Consider the following 14,733-nt stretch of genomic DNA (forward strand, 5'->3'; position numbering starts at 1 on the left):
CGTTTTAGCATCTAGGGAACTAAGGTAACCACATGCCGATCCTGCTCCATGACTCCGCTCATTCATTTCTCTACTATGCCATCCTTTTGTTTTGGAAAATGAGATTTTCTTTCTCTGCAAAAAGCACATTTGTATTTTTAAATCCATTCTCATTTCACAGAGTTTAGTTTTACTGAATTCATGGTAGTAAATTGTGAAAATGAAATGAAAAGAGGAAATACCGAGGCCAAGATTTCTCAGGAAGTCTTTCTTTCAGTAAAATGTTGTTAGTAGTCTAAAGATGAAGTTCTGCTGACATGTTGTCAGTGGACTTTTATGAAGTCAGAGGATCAAAGATGAACAGGTCATAGAATATAAGAAGCAGGCAAGTAACAAAGCAGGTTTGTGATCAGGCAGGTCTCGGTTTGATTTCCTGAAGCAGCTGGGAAAGTTTGGCCAGATAATGAGTAATGCTCTCCGGACCTTGAGTAACTGTTCACAAGCCAAACGTGTCGGTGGTTGGGCAGCTCCATGCTGTGACAATCTCCTGTGTGAATGATGAGGAAGCCTTCACTCTGTACCAAAAAACTACCAAAATCTACCAAAAACTATATTTGGATACTACAAATTTTCCACATTAAATATATTTGGCAGGAAAAATATCGCCGCCCGCCTCCCAATTAAACATCACAGCAGGCTGTTTGTCCATGTCCTCTAGAACAGTCAGACCCAAGACTGGGTCGCAGGAGGTTTTTTTTTTTTGGTCACCAAATGAATAAACAAAATTGCTTCCATAGTCTTTTATTAAAGATTTATATCCGCAGTAAATCTTTGAGCCTAGTGGGGGACCCAAAGTGTTGTATAGGTCTGATAATTGAAGCCTACTTATAACACTGAATCTACTAGCGTACATTCTACTATACAAGCATTTGTTTGACTGAGAGGAATAAACGAGAGCACTTTATTTCCACATGAATACATTAATTTAGTCTTTTTAGTATTGAACATGGGAATATGTTTTCAATAATGTGATTTATCAAACACAATATCTCTTCAAATTGGATGGTTTACCTATTCAATATAAAATGATATAAAGTGATGTGAATTCATTTAAACACAAATTGGCTCTTTTCATGGTTAATTGAAGGCCGAGGCCAAACACTGCCCAGAATGACACAGAGAAGTGTTTTCTGATCTGGTACAACAACACTATTCGTCTCTGTCTTTAACAAACTTCATGAATCAGTGTTTAAAATTAAAACCGTTTTATGGTCTGACAAAGCTGTGGTTAAACTTGGCTTGGTTGGGTTGTTTGATGGATTGCCTCCACACAGCTCTCAACATGGCAACGGCTAGCAGATAACTGTGCTAATTGGGCGATATATGAAAATCATGTCACAATGTCTGTATTTTCCACAACAGCAGTCAAAGCTAAGTGACATGTCACAAGCGATTTTATTAGCTATCGTATGCCTTTTTTTAATATATATATATATAGAGATATGATTTCAAATTACATGGTTAAATAACATCTGAGACAAATAATTGAGGTCTGCTTTAATGACATAAATCGCAAATTAATGATTTTAGAATTTGCTTTCATAATTTGGGAGTTTTTTTGTTTTTTTTGCAAATTATAATTTAAGTGTTTTTTTTCTTGTGGATTCAGATATTTTTTGAAGGTGCCGCACCCACAAAAGTCCAGACAGAAATACATTTAGAGAGAATGTGTTGTACTTGAGTAGACAAGGTTGGAGCTAAAGATGCAAGATGTAAAAGTAAAACTATAATAACGATGAGTAGAAGTTCCAGCCCCATCTTATAGCCCTGCTGTAACCTCTGTAATACCTGCTTTCATGCCAGGCTTAAATTGCCTCACATCTGATTAGGGGCTGATTGCCAGTAATACTGCTGTGAATTTTTAATGGCGGCATTATAATGGATTAATATTTGTATTAAACAGCACAGACAATAGTTTACTTATCACAGTTATCTTTGAAGACGTCAACACTGAGCTTGTCGTCGGACACTAATGCTGGAATCCTATACTAATAGCTGCCCTTCATTAAAATTTAAAGCAAAGCACTTATGTCGAGAGAATAATATTCCACTGCTTAATGTGCTAGACAGCAGGTGTGCATCATAACAAGACGCAAAGAATTCATTCCACTGGCTATGTTCTAAAAAGAACAGCATGGCTGGACGCTGATAGCTCATATCAAACCTTTATTCAGTTGTTGCCCGTCTTATAGCCACAGTTGTTCAACCCAGCAGCCATACACTACCACAGAGCATGATGCTTATGTTGGGAATTGGGGGGAAAAACTGAAGAACTTGGCCATAAAGAGTGCAACAAATTCTGCCTATAGTTGATGGATTCTCTCAACGTATTTCTAGCAGTGTTGTAAACATTTCATCAGACTCAATCAGACATCAGACTCAATTATTGGAGAGAGCAAAACGTGTCGTTTTGTTTGAGCCAGAGAAAACTCACAAATACCATTTAAACTCATATTTCTGTAACTCCTGATGATGTCGCAGAGGTGACAGACAATCATATATTCATCTGCAGCGTGATACACCACACTCACATAGACGGATAGATAGATGCTTTATTGATCCCGAGGGAAATTCAAGATCTGCTTGTTGAAAGCCTCGGTTCAGCTTCGACACGTATGAAAATAGCAATATGGGGCGCTGAATTTGATAATTTATCATGACACAAGAATTAGCTATCTAGCGCACCCCTGTGGGGGACCGGAGGACAGCGGGTGCCAGCTCCAGAGTCGGACCGCCAGGGCCGTAGCGATCCAAATTTAGCCAACGCAAACTCTAGCGCCTCCGTCTGCTCTCCTCCAGCTGTTCCCTGTTCTAGTCTGAAATATTGTGCAGCATTGTTTTGAGCCTGTGCCAACAATGTGCACTTAATGCTCAACAGGTGCACGGTGAGAATTGTGACCACTTGTGGCAACATGGGCTGTTGGAAGATCAAAGTGTCTGGCTGGAGAGGTGACCAGCTGGAAGCAGCACAGGTGCCTTTAATAGCACCTTGAAACCTCTTTCCTGGTAAATACATACTCACCCCCACCCCCCCATGGCAAAAGATCCTTTAATCTTCAGTCACCACATACTGCCTTCCTGCAAGCAGATGATGGGAACTAGACACGGATGTGATTTCACAGGGAAATCAGGTGAGAGCACTCATTAGTCATACGAGGCTTCCTGCGGGGTCAAAGAGGGCAGGGATTGTGGGTAATTAAATGTGGTAAATGAAACACTAATTGAATGAGCGACCCCACTGCCTCTGGTTCTTGTTTAATCATATGGAGAAGCAGATAACAAAAAAAAAAAACAAAAAAAATTGGGATTCATTTTCGTTCACGAGGGGGGATGTAATTATGGTGGCGCGCCAATTGATCACTTAACAATAAACGTTAAACAATAATCAAGGTAGATGTGTTTGTATTGACTCAACTAAAGAGGGGAACTCAGGGGTTGAATGATTGCTATCTCAACGGTAAATTATACCATGACTAGAGTGATCAAATTTAATACTAATTATGAGGCGCTTCAGGAACGATGTATTTCGTTAGCATCACACTGGTTCGCTCACAAAAAGGTAATGGGATTTTTCCATTGGATTGTCGATAATTGAATAAAATAAGTTCTGTGGCAAACTTCAGAAAATAAACACCACTTTTATGATAAACAAAAGCGATATCATGAGTGATTTATACCCTTAAACTAAATAATATTGGGTTGGTTCAGTACGTCTCAGCCTATAATGCTAACTAACTCACTCCATCACCCATGACGTGGGTGCTGCACAGACTCTCGCTGCCTTCCAGACCACCAGGACCCCCGTCTGCCCTTTGAATTGCCTGAATCTGTAATCTCCTGTTCATAGCAAAGGCATGTGATCCTCTATGAATAATAACCATCCCCCACCCGTCTCTTCTGCAGTTGGTAACAACATCTTAGCTTAGGCGCTCGGCTCAGAGACTGCAATTACTGCCAGTGGCTAGCGGGCGGCACTCGTTCGGCACCTGTCGAGGGGATGAGCGGCAACACACTGGCAACGCGTTGGCAGTTGAGAGATGCCTCCATTGACTCTCTGTCAACTAGGACGGGGCCACATTTCCTCCGAAAACCCACAGCAGAGAAGGCTGCCAACGCGGTTTTGTCCATGAACGAACACTCAGTAGTGTTTCTAGGCAAAGAGGCTGTGAAGGCAAATTAGTCAGTGTGACTTTTAGCCATTAGGCCGGTGATACTTTCAGAGGTTAGTGAAGCCATGAGCTGTACAGGAATGCATGAAACCGATGTTTGATTTTTAAGACCAATGAAATCAAATCTGAACATCCACTTCAATACATTTCAATTATTGCCATTGTTAATGATTACATAAAGAGCAGTGCGACGTGGGTTCTGATGAGGTGTTTTTGAATAGTATGAATTGTATGGTGTTGGCTTGTTATCCTGATGAGGTGCGGTGAGGGGGCGATGATGTATGTGTTTAAAGCCGTCACCTCTTTTACATTTCATTCATTATTTTCTTGCATCTCACCCACAGGAGAACGGCAGCCCATTTATTTATATAATTTTAATATACCCTTAAAAAAGCTGAAACTTTGACGGGTTATTTTACTGTAACGTGGCCTTTCTGCCTGACTGCTTTGTGAGGACATGATCATTCCATTATGACCCACAAACCTACAAATGACCTAACTGCTACACCCAGAAAGATCTGAATGTGTTGCCACATCTTAACTGATAAGCCAAGGCAAATAAATTGGTGTTATTAACTTGGGAAGCTACACTCTGGTGTAATTGCTCAACACCGTTGCACCTGGGCTTGTGCGGATCCAGAGGAGTTCATATTTTAAGAGCTACGTAGTGACTTAGGCTGGAAATGAGGATCTTCACGTCCTTGGTTCTGGGTCTCCCAGGCACCATGCTGTCTTCGGACCTACAGAGCACCCGTCTCAGCATCAATATCTGAACCAGTCACCTTGTCACCCTGAAAGAAAACATCTGCTACTCGGCCCTCATGTTTCTTTGGGCCAATCCGTATCCTCCTCGCGTTTACAGAGGGACCCAGTGAAACCTGCTTCTCCTCAACCATTTTTTTTTTTCCAGCTGGAAGATAAACGAGCGTTGTCACTGCTCTGCACATAGTACGGGAGCAATAAATGCAGCATCTCTCACAGAAATACTAGCATCGCCAGCCGACCCCTGAGCATCACAGTCCACATATAACACTCTGTTTCCATTCCCCGTTTCATCAGCCTGCATCCCGGACTGAACTTGAGTGCAGGTGGCAGGGAAAAGTCAACTTCTTTGGCACACACCAATTTTCATGCGCACTCAATGATCATGATTTATAGCCGGCATATTTTTTATCCACTGTAATCTGCTTTTTGATTAACTTCACTGAAATGATGCCTGTGTGCTTCGTACCGTGATGAACTCACATTAACAACAGGTCTTCCTCGTTATTCCGCTTCACGGCTGATAAAAAGAGTCGCTAGATAAAACACATTAGGTAAGATAACAACGGGGATGGAGCATAGCCGAGCTCACGGCCGCCTTGGTGACACACATGGTGCAACACGAGAGATGCGGTTCACTGAGCGGTTTCACGCCAAACGCAATGGTACTACGACAAACCTGCAACAAGGTGCAACTTACCTGACTTTTAAATTTACAAAAGATGTTTATTCCAAAACTGTCAAAAGCTGTCAGAGAAGCAGGGTGTACAATATGCATTTCAAGGACGCACCATGGATGTTAAACTGATTCAGCTTATTCTCATGAATTTTCATATGGAAACGCACGAAAAGTTATGTACAATTTTTTCGTGTTTTATCCTACGAATTCGAAATGACGCCAGTGCGCATGCGCGATTCCCTTCCATTCCTTTCATTCATAATGGAAAATGCAGCATAATGAAGCATTTTAAAGCTGTTTCGGCATTAAAGTACGTTTTGATGACATTCCTAGCAAAAAATATGGATTTCCTTCTCATATTAATCCTTCAGTGAATGTATACGATCTTTCGTTCGTTGGTTAGGGTTAGGGTAAAAGTTGAGGTTAGGGTTGGAACTGGAGGAGCCTGGGATCAAACCAGCGATCTTGCAGTCGCCAGCTAACCCTCTCTACCTCCTGAGCTAAACCCCCTGAAGGTTATGGTCAGGTTTAGGTCTGATGGTCTCTAACTACCAGCATAAAGCGCATCATTTACGTGACTACGGCTCTGTGTAATATGTAGGAAATCATACGAAATTATCGTGCTTTACTTTTTGTACTTTTTAGTACGAAAGCTGAGTGAGAGCAGCCTGAGTTTACACACTGCATCTGCAAAAGGTATTTAATTTATGACAATGACAATTGAATAAAACCGGCTGAAATATCTAATTCATAACTATTGATCACTGAATTTCAACTACACTTGCAGAGCAGTGTAGCATCCTGTCTGCTCTGCATTGATGGGGAGCTACAGTACAGACAGCAGGAAGGTAGAGGCCATAAGAAGATCAGGGTCACTCTTGTGATTGCATTTGCAATGACAAACATGCTTCTCATTTGATTTGGCTCTGGGCTGCTTCAGCATCCGTTGCTTGATAGACGCGTATCATAGCCGTGCAAGCACAGAATCCTGTTATTGTTTAGGGATGGTAGAGTTGGCATAAGGCTGGTCTCTCTCTCTCTCTCTCTCTCGCTTACACACACACACACACACACACACACACAGTTTCTCACTGTCTCCGTCTCCTATGTCCCTCCTGCCTCTCACATAACAAGATTAACATTTTCACTTTCTCTCCTCACTCAGAATCCTCCCTCTAATCCTTCCAGGGAAGTGACTCACATTACAGCATTCTTCAGTTTAATGCACTTTAATAGTATTAATATCTGCTTTTGCCTCTTCAGCTGCAATAAACACCCCTTACATCTTAAGAAAGCTGCTTAAGAGCAATTGACATTGCGAGTGTACCAAAACAGAAACATACCTCGAGTGAAAAGCAGCGTAAAGGGAGTAATCTGCTTTTTTTTTTTCAATTTATTATACATTGGCTCCATCCCGGCGCAGCGTGGCACATGGTGTACTGTAAACAGACACTGGGGGAACTTAGACGAGGAGCAGCCAGCTCCCCGTCGTCCTTCCTACTCACTCTCGCTGTGCGGAGGAGGCCTGCAGATACGGGAAGAACACGAGTCCCTGCCACCTTCTGTGCCACCCATGTTGCCGTTGCATTGACAGCCAAGGTCAGCCCAGGAATGACAGAGGGCTCCTGCACGGAGATAAGACTCCCACAAACACCTGAACCACCATGCTGCCTTTTTCGGAGGAAAGAGAATCCTGCCCCTGAATTATTCAATGGGATCCCCCACCCTAAATAACAGCCGGCAAGCATTGTTTGACATCCCGAATGAATAATTAAGGACTGACCTTTTGTTCCCATTAGAGGTGATGGGTTGATAGCGCCACACTTTGTGGGTGAGGCTGTGAGACGACGTGAAGGTGGTTTTTGCAAAGGATTTTCAGCATTAAATCAGCCAAACCCTTAGAACAAGCGATGATGTTAAGAAAAGACACACACCGCGTCCCTGTGGGATGCATTGATATACAAAGATGTAGATGCGGTCTCTGTCGATTGTTCCTCAAGCACAGCCTGAAGCCATTCATTGTTACCACGTCCATGTTCTCTTAAGGATTGTACTGTAGTCTGTTCCTGACACATCACAGGCGTTTTGATGCCAGTCGGGAGCTTCTAGTGGGCTCTGTGAATCTCAGATGATGTATTATGGCAGAGTCAATCCCAGCTCAACCGGTTGAGTCCAGTTTGATGGCGTTCCAATCAATTATGGTGTATGAATCATAGAAGCCGGAGCAGTAGGGGTGTGAAGAGTAACCGAGACGACTTGGGAAAAGAAAATAAGGGTTGTGGATATGGCTACATCATACAGAACTCAGAATACAATTCGACTAAAATATATGGAGGGGAATAGTCAAAGGTTCATCAGACAGACATCATAGCATTAAATCATAATCATGGGCAATGAGCTGCAGTGAGTCATATTGGTATAGGAAATATATGGCACCTCATGAGATTAATATGAATAACGTTAAACTGAATTGGATCGTATTCAAGTAGCTGTATCTTTACGTATCGGTTCTGTATCTTTATTGCAGACCATGAGATACGTATTGAATCTCCTGGAGAGGAACGATGTCTACTGAAAGGCAACAAATATAGTATATCCAAAATGTAAAAGAAAACCCAGCTTTCAATAAATTGTCATATCTTGTCTGTTTTGGTTCACTCTCTTGGCCTTCGGCGGGTGCACCCCGTGTTTTAATTGTTCAACTGTATTTATTTTTTTTATTTCATTGTATTAAAAAGAACCTGGCCAGGGACAAACACTGCAAATAAGCTGACGTCTAGACATTTAATCACATTTTCCCAATTATTTGTGACAATGTTGTATGTATTGTCCCTGTTAAATAACCAATACAATGAAATCAAATCAACCTGCTATATTAAGATGAAGCTGAGTATCTGGTAGATGAGTTTGTCAAATAGTGTGCTGAAGAATGTTTCCAGTTAAATGCCAATAAGAGCCCAGATATATGGTCATTAATTTTAGGAAATCTCCCCTCCCATCAACACAGACCCTTAAAGGATCTTGGAAAATTAGTTGATAAAAACCTGACATTTGATGCCAATTCTGACGCAGGGAGAGCCACATTTGTACTGAACGTTAAATACTTTTAATAAAGATAGGAAAAGTAAAGTATTTTATCTCTTGAATCTGTTCTTACCATGATCGCTTGGTAAGGAAACATGAACATAAATGACAAAACCCACCTAAACTATATTGTGAATTCCTATATTAGCAGTTTGGAACTCTGCTTGCACATTATTTCGAATTTTAGAGATTGTAGTTTTCATTTGATTGTTTTTTCATTTATTGTTCGCCTGACTGCAAATAAAAAGTAAATCTGTTAAACCATTTTACATTTAGAAAATCAATTGCATTAAATGTCACTGCATACTGGATGAACATATCACCACCGAGCCTGTGCATATAACTGGTTTTAAATTACAACCACCTCCCTCTGTAGAGCCTAACTCAGATTAACCAGGCAAGAGGACGAAACTCAGACAATGAAACAAAGCGGCCGACAATAAATAAAAATTGTATAGACGCCACGGCGGATGCAACAGGCATTATTAATGCCACATGAAGTAAACAACCTGCCACTTCTTATAGACTCAACAGCAGCATAAAATCACCACAGACATCACAGAGATGCATAAACAAAACTCCAGCAGCTACAGCTCACAAACACTCACATTAAAGTGAAAGGAAAGCCTTCCCTGTTTCTGCACACACACACACACACACACACACACACACACACACACACACACACACACACACGCACACACACACACACACACACACACACACGCTTTGCATTTACAACAATCAGCTTTTGTTATTGAACTCACCTGTCTGAATAGGAGCGTTGTGCACCACCAAGTCCTCCCCACTGCATGTATAAGAGAACCAGGCGGCTGTACTGTAACCATACCAACACCACATGATGCCCTCGGACAACTTGTATAAGTCTTTGTGTTATCAGAAACGCTTCCACATTTAAATGTTAACAGAATCAATTACCTGTCAGACCTCCGGTTTATTTCTGAAATTGTAGACCAGTCGCACATGACACAAGCTGACTATAAATATCACTCAAAGACGATTTATAGACTCCGATCATTCCAGCAGGACCGTAACAGCAACAAAACGGAACAGACGGGACGGTTAGGACATATCATGAACACGGTTGTTAAAGTTATGTGTTTATGTTGGTCGATACTTTCCCAATAAAGATTCCAGAGAGTGAACATTGTGTCGCTTTTCAGGGCGTCACACAGACAGGGAGGGGTCTTTCCATGGGGTAATGGTCAAATGCAGCCTGGCCCTTTAAGAAACACAAAGTTTTCTTGTTTCTTATTCATGCCTGAATATGACTTTATTGAGTCTACACAGTCTTCTTTGGAAGAGGTAACCTCTGAGCTCGGGCTTGTGGCTCCTTCACAGTGTGAGGAAGAAAAGCAGAGCTGCAGTACACCCGTAGAGACACACTCAGGAGAGCGCTTCTCTGAGGCGAGCACTGATTCCTGGTTTAAGTAGAGAGAGAGTGAGATTGGGTGCTGGAGACGGGCCATATTTATAGCCAGGGATGGGAATAATTCATGGTGATCAAAGTGCAGATCATGCTCCATTCCATCAGAGAGCAGACGTGGCAGAAGGAAAAGAGCACGCTTTCTCCTCCACGTTGTCTCTCCAGCGGCTTCCCAAATGGAAACAGTGAGGCGAAGTTATCTCTGTGAAGCCGCCGCTCGTTCGCCGCCGCTCGTTCTCAGGTGGCTTCGCTTTAGAGGGATGGGGGACGCCTCCGAGTGTGTAACGTTCAACGCAAGGAAGGACGAGAAAAATGTCCCACGTGCAACGCATCTCCTCAATCAGAGCGAGGCAGCGGATATCTGAGAGCTCACAGCGGGAGGCCACGAGCCTGAAGCCATTGTACCGTTAATGCACAGCCACGGCTCCCGAATACCAGCACACGGATACATGACAGGGTTCGGAGCCGACAGACAAGCTGCAGCACTATTTCTGTTCTGAGGTAACACTCATTTTACTTGTTTCCTCCGTGTTATTTTCCTTGTAGCTTTAATTTGTAATCATCATCATTTGGATGACAGTGGTTTGTCACACACACACACACACACACACACACACACACACACACACACACACACACACACACACACACACACACACACACACCTCACCCTACCTCTTTCATTTCATTTTTCCTCTCACCCCTCATACACTCACTTTCCCAGAGACACACATTTCCTTTCTCTTTCCCCCTTTTGTTTTTGATCCCTCCTACCTTTTCTCTCCCAGTAATGCTTTCTCTGCAATCAGACACAAACACAAAGACACACACACACACACACACACACACACACATGCTGGCTTCTTCCAGTTTCATTTTCTCTCCTACCAACCCACCCACACACACACACACACAAACGACATTTCTTTCTCTCTTTCATTTGCTGCGTCTCCAACCCTTTCTGCTTCCCCTGTCACTCCTTCAATGCACACACACACACACACACACACACACACACACACACACACACACACACACACACACACACACACAAATACACAACCTCAAGCGCACACAAGCGCACCGACAAACAGCCTCCTTCATCTCTTTTATTTCTTCCCAACTCCCACACTTTTTTTCCACTACTTCCACACACACACACACACACACACTCTCTCTCTCTCTCTTTCGCTCTCATTTTCTCTCTCCCAATCACTCCTTCAACTCGCACTCACATGCACATGCCTCATTCTCTTTGTCTTTACTGTTTTTTCCTCATTCCCTCTCCCACAAACAATCACACACACACACACACGCACGCACACACACACACACACACTACCGGCATCCAGCTTCCCTGACTCCCAGCTGGGCTTGGACAGCTCTCTTCCTCTGGCCTCTCTGGGCCATCTGGAGTGCAATGTCCCCGCTCCGCTGGTCCCCCGCCAGCCGCCGAGCCTCCCAGGATGAACGCAGCATCTTCAAGCGCAATTTGTATGCGTCAAAGCTCTGCTGTGTGTCCGGTGACCCAGCTGAGTGAAGTCATTGAGTTCCCGCATTTCCCACCTCAAAGGAGCCTCATTCTGCTTTGATGACACCTGCGCTCCCCGGCTCCCTTGGAGGGAGGATGGGCACAGTAATTGATTAAAGCCGCTGTGCAACCTCACCAGTAATTACAGCTCTGTTTATGATCTTGTGGAGGGCTCGTAGTTGCATGAGTATATCAACAATCTGGCACACAGGTCAAGTACCTCGACAAAAAATACTCCTGTATTCTGTGTAAATAACACAGTCTGGCTGGATTGAGGGAGACGATCCCGTCTCCTCTCGTACAAGCCTCGCATTAAATGATGCAACCAAAACACGCAGGAATTGTGCTCCGTCCTTGGGAAATGTTGCAAACTAGAATGCTGCATTTAATAAAGAATAGTACATTTCTTCAATAAAAGGCGTCAAAGACTGAATGGATTTGAACCACCAATGTGTCTCGGACTCAACACACTTTCCTGACTGAAAATACAAAATACCAAAGTTATTTCAATACAACACACCAGGGGGAAAATGTACCTTTGAAATTAATCAGAACTTTAGTCATTCAGCCACAAGTTTCCCACCTCAAAGGGCCCTTGTTCTGCTTTGATGACACCCACGCTCCCTTTCAGCTCGACAGGGTAATGAATTAAAGCGAGTACTTGAAATTACAACCTGGTTTAATATCTAAAGAGTCTTCTTTTTAACTGACCACCAACAGGTAAGTAGAGTGAGTGTGAAAAAGCAACGAAAAACAAGTCATTCAAGATCACCAACTGTCAATATACGAGACAGGATCAAGACTCTGAGGGGTTGAACGCAAGTCAAAACCACACACTTTTAAAATGTGCACATGCAAACCATAGTCACTCAAATTGATCCAGCTCTCCTGGTTAGTGGTTAGTGGTAACACAAACCGCATTGGATAATCAGTTAACTACATTTCATTAGATTTGGCCCCGAGCAGCTTTTATTCAGATTCCTTTCCACATCACTCTGGAAGCATCTAGAGATTTAAACTCACTACAACGTTTAAGGTGGTGTTGAAGATGCTGGAGCAAAACCATTTTATAAAAAGTGTCATAACCCAAAATACATGCATTAGGCCACATCCTTTGTGACACCCAAACATCATCACAGACAAACTCTGCTCTCATGTCTTCCTGTTTTCTGATTGAACCAGCCACAGCTTTGCCAGGCTGGAGAGGGAAAAAAAATCCCATTAAACAGCATTGAATGGATCACTGACCCTCATCATCAATTGCAAAGTTGTTGGGGTTTTTTTTCTTTTTAAAGACACTGAACATAAATTGATTTTTGGAAGCAATAGCGGAGCTTTTCCCATACGAATGTGTGCTGCATGAAGTTATCAGGCAGCGGCAGGCAGCAAAGTGTGGGAAACACAATGCAAACCGCTGGCTCCCTCGGTCACCGCTGCTCCGACACAGAGAACCTCTGCTGTACACAATGCAGCTCACACAAAGCATGGCATGCATGCGGCAGCGCTAAACCATGCCGTGTACTTCACTTGCACAAAACAGAAAGCACAATGAATCTGTCTGTTGTCACATCTTGCAAACATTTACCACCAGAGAAAAGCAAGCCGGGGTTCTGTAGATGACATACCTTTGTATGAATTATGTTTGAATTCAGAGTAAAAGCTATATCCTAAAAGCATGAATAAATACAATAGGTGTTTAGTCTCAAACTTTGGTGTCAAATGTTGGGCAGCCCTGAATGAACTAATTACACACGTAATAATGGTGAGTACACAGGGTGAAATCAACAGGCTACCCTGACTGTGACATCTGTGTGTACTTTGTCAATACTTAAAAAAAAAAATAAACCTGTAGCATGTACAGTAAGCTAAGAGTGATTGACAGTGTAACTGTGCTGCCATAGTCAATCTGTAAGCCTTAAACTTCAGCAGAAGCCCCACGCAGAGACAGAGGAGTGGACGCTGGTGGCTTTCAGAGGCTGTGATACAACATGTCACACACACCGAGACCGCTTATCTGCATCTCACCGCCCAAACGCATCGATGCTGGACTCACCTTATTAAGAGCACGACGCTCCGGAGCGAAGTGAGAGAGCCGTTCCTCCTCCTCACGAGTTGATGTGCCAAGTCTCTCTCTCCGTTTCAGCACCACGGACAGCGCAGTTTTTCCTCTTCTTCTCCCTTGCAGGGGGGGGGGGGGTGATGCAAGTTAAAGGTTGACGCTGACGTGTGCTCCCGTGCAGCAGCCCGACAACACGGCTCCGTTCAAGTTTGATGCCACCTCGCCGAGGCTGCGGCTGGAGCAAACATGACTCGCCACGCCTGATGCTTTTTTTTTTTTTTTTTTTTTTAATTCAATCCTTCCCCCCAAAAAAACCGCCGCTCGCGCTTTTACTCTTTGCGCATCCCCGAAGAGTCTCCCATAGGACCGGTGCCTGTCTGCCTCCGGGCGGGCACGGCTGCGGAAAAAAACACAGACTTTTAGGACTGGCTTCTCCTGCTGTTGGAGCACATCTTCCTTCGTGCCGCTCTCTTTGTCTCCAAGGCGATGCTGATCCTGATAAAGATGGGGCTCTGCATTTCCTCCCGCGCGTCGACTCGCTTACGGGAGCGGAGTGGGAGCCAGGAGGAGTGTCTCTGCGCGGCCCGAGTTCATTAAAGACTCTTCTAATATGGATGAGCTCCGCGTCTCGGCCGTTATTATTATTATAACCCCGTCTTTTCTTCCCAAATGGCGGGGTGATGGCGCGCCCGCGAGCGCACACCGTATCACGCGCACCGCTAATAACGACCGCAACTGTAGATGTGTGCTTTGGTCGTGAGACGCGAGACAGAGCCCGACGTCATTAATTCATTATGAATTGGGTATTAATTATGATGAAAAACAGTGACACTGAGCGTTGGGTGAATCATGTCTCCGTTTGCGTCCGAGAATGACTTTCCGACTTTTAACCAGCTGACTGGGCACAACGGCTCGATCGGGTGTTTCCGCCAGTGTTTCCCTCCTGCTGTATTCAGCATTTTA

At 43.6% G+C, this 14,733-nt stretch overlaps 1 protein-coding gene across 1 annotated transcript in view; it reads right to left on the minus strand.

Annotated features, from left to right (window-relative positions):
- Positions 1 to 13,888, minus strand: part of chst8 (carbohydrate (N-acetylgalactosamine 4-0) sulfotransferase 8) — a 173,082-nt gene extending 159,194 nt beyond the window's left edge. The window contains exon 1 of the mRNA XM_084014079.1: positions 13,765 to 13,888. The gene's annotated coding sequence lies outside the window, so the exon portion shown is untranslated. The remainder of the gene's footprint in view (positions 1 to 13,764) is intronic.
- Positions 13,889 to 14,733: the final 845 nt, after the last annotated feature.

This window comes from Eutrigla gurnardus (assembly GCF_963514095.1).
Source record: "Eutrigla gurnardus genome assembly, chromosome: 1".
NCBI lineage: Eukaryota > Metazoa > Chordata > Actinopteri > Perciformes > Triglidae > Eutrigla > Eutrigla gurnardus.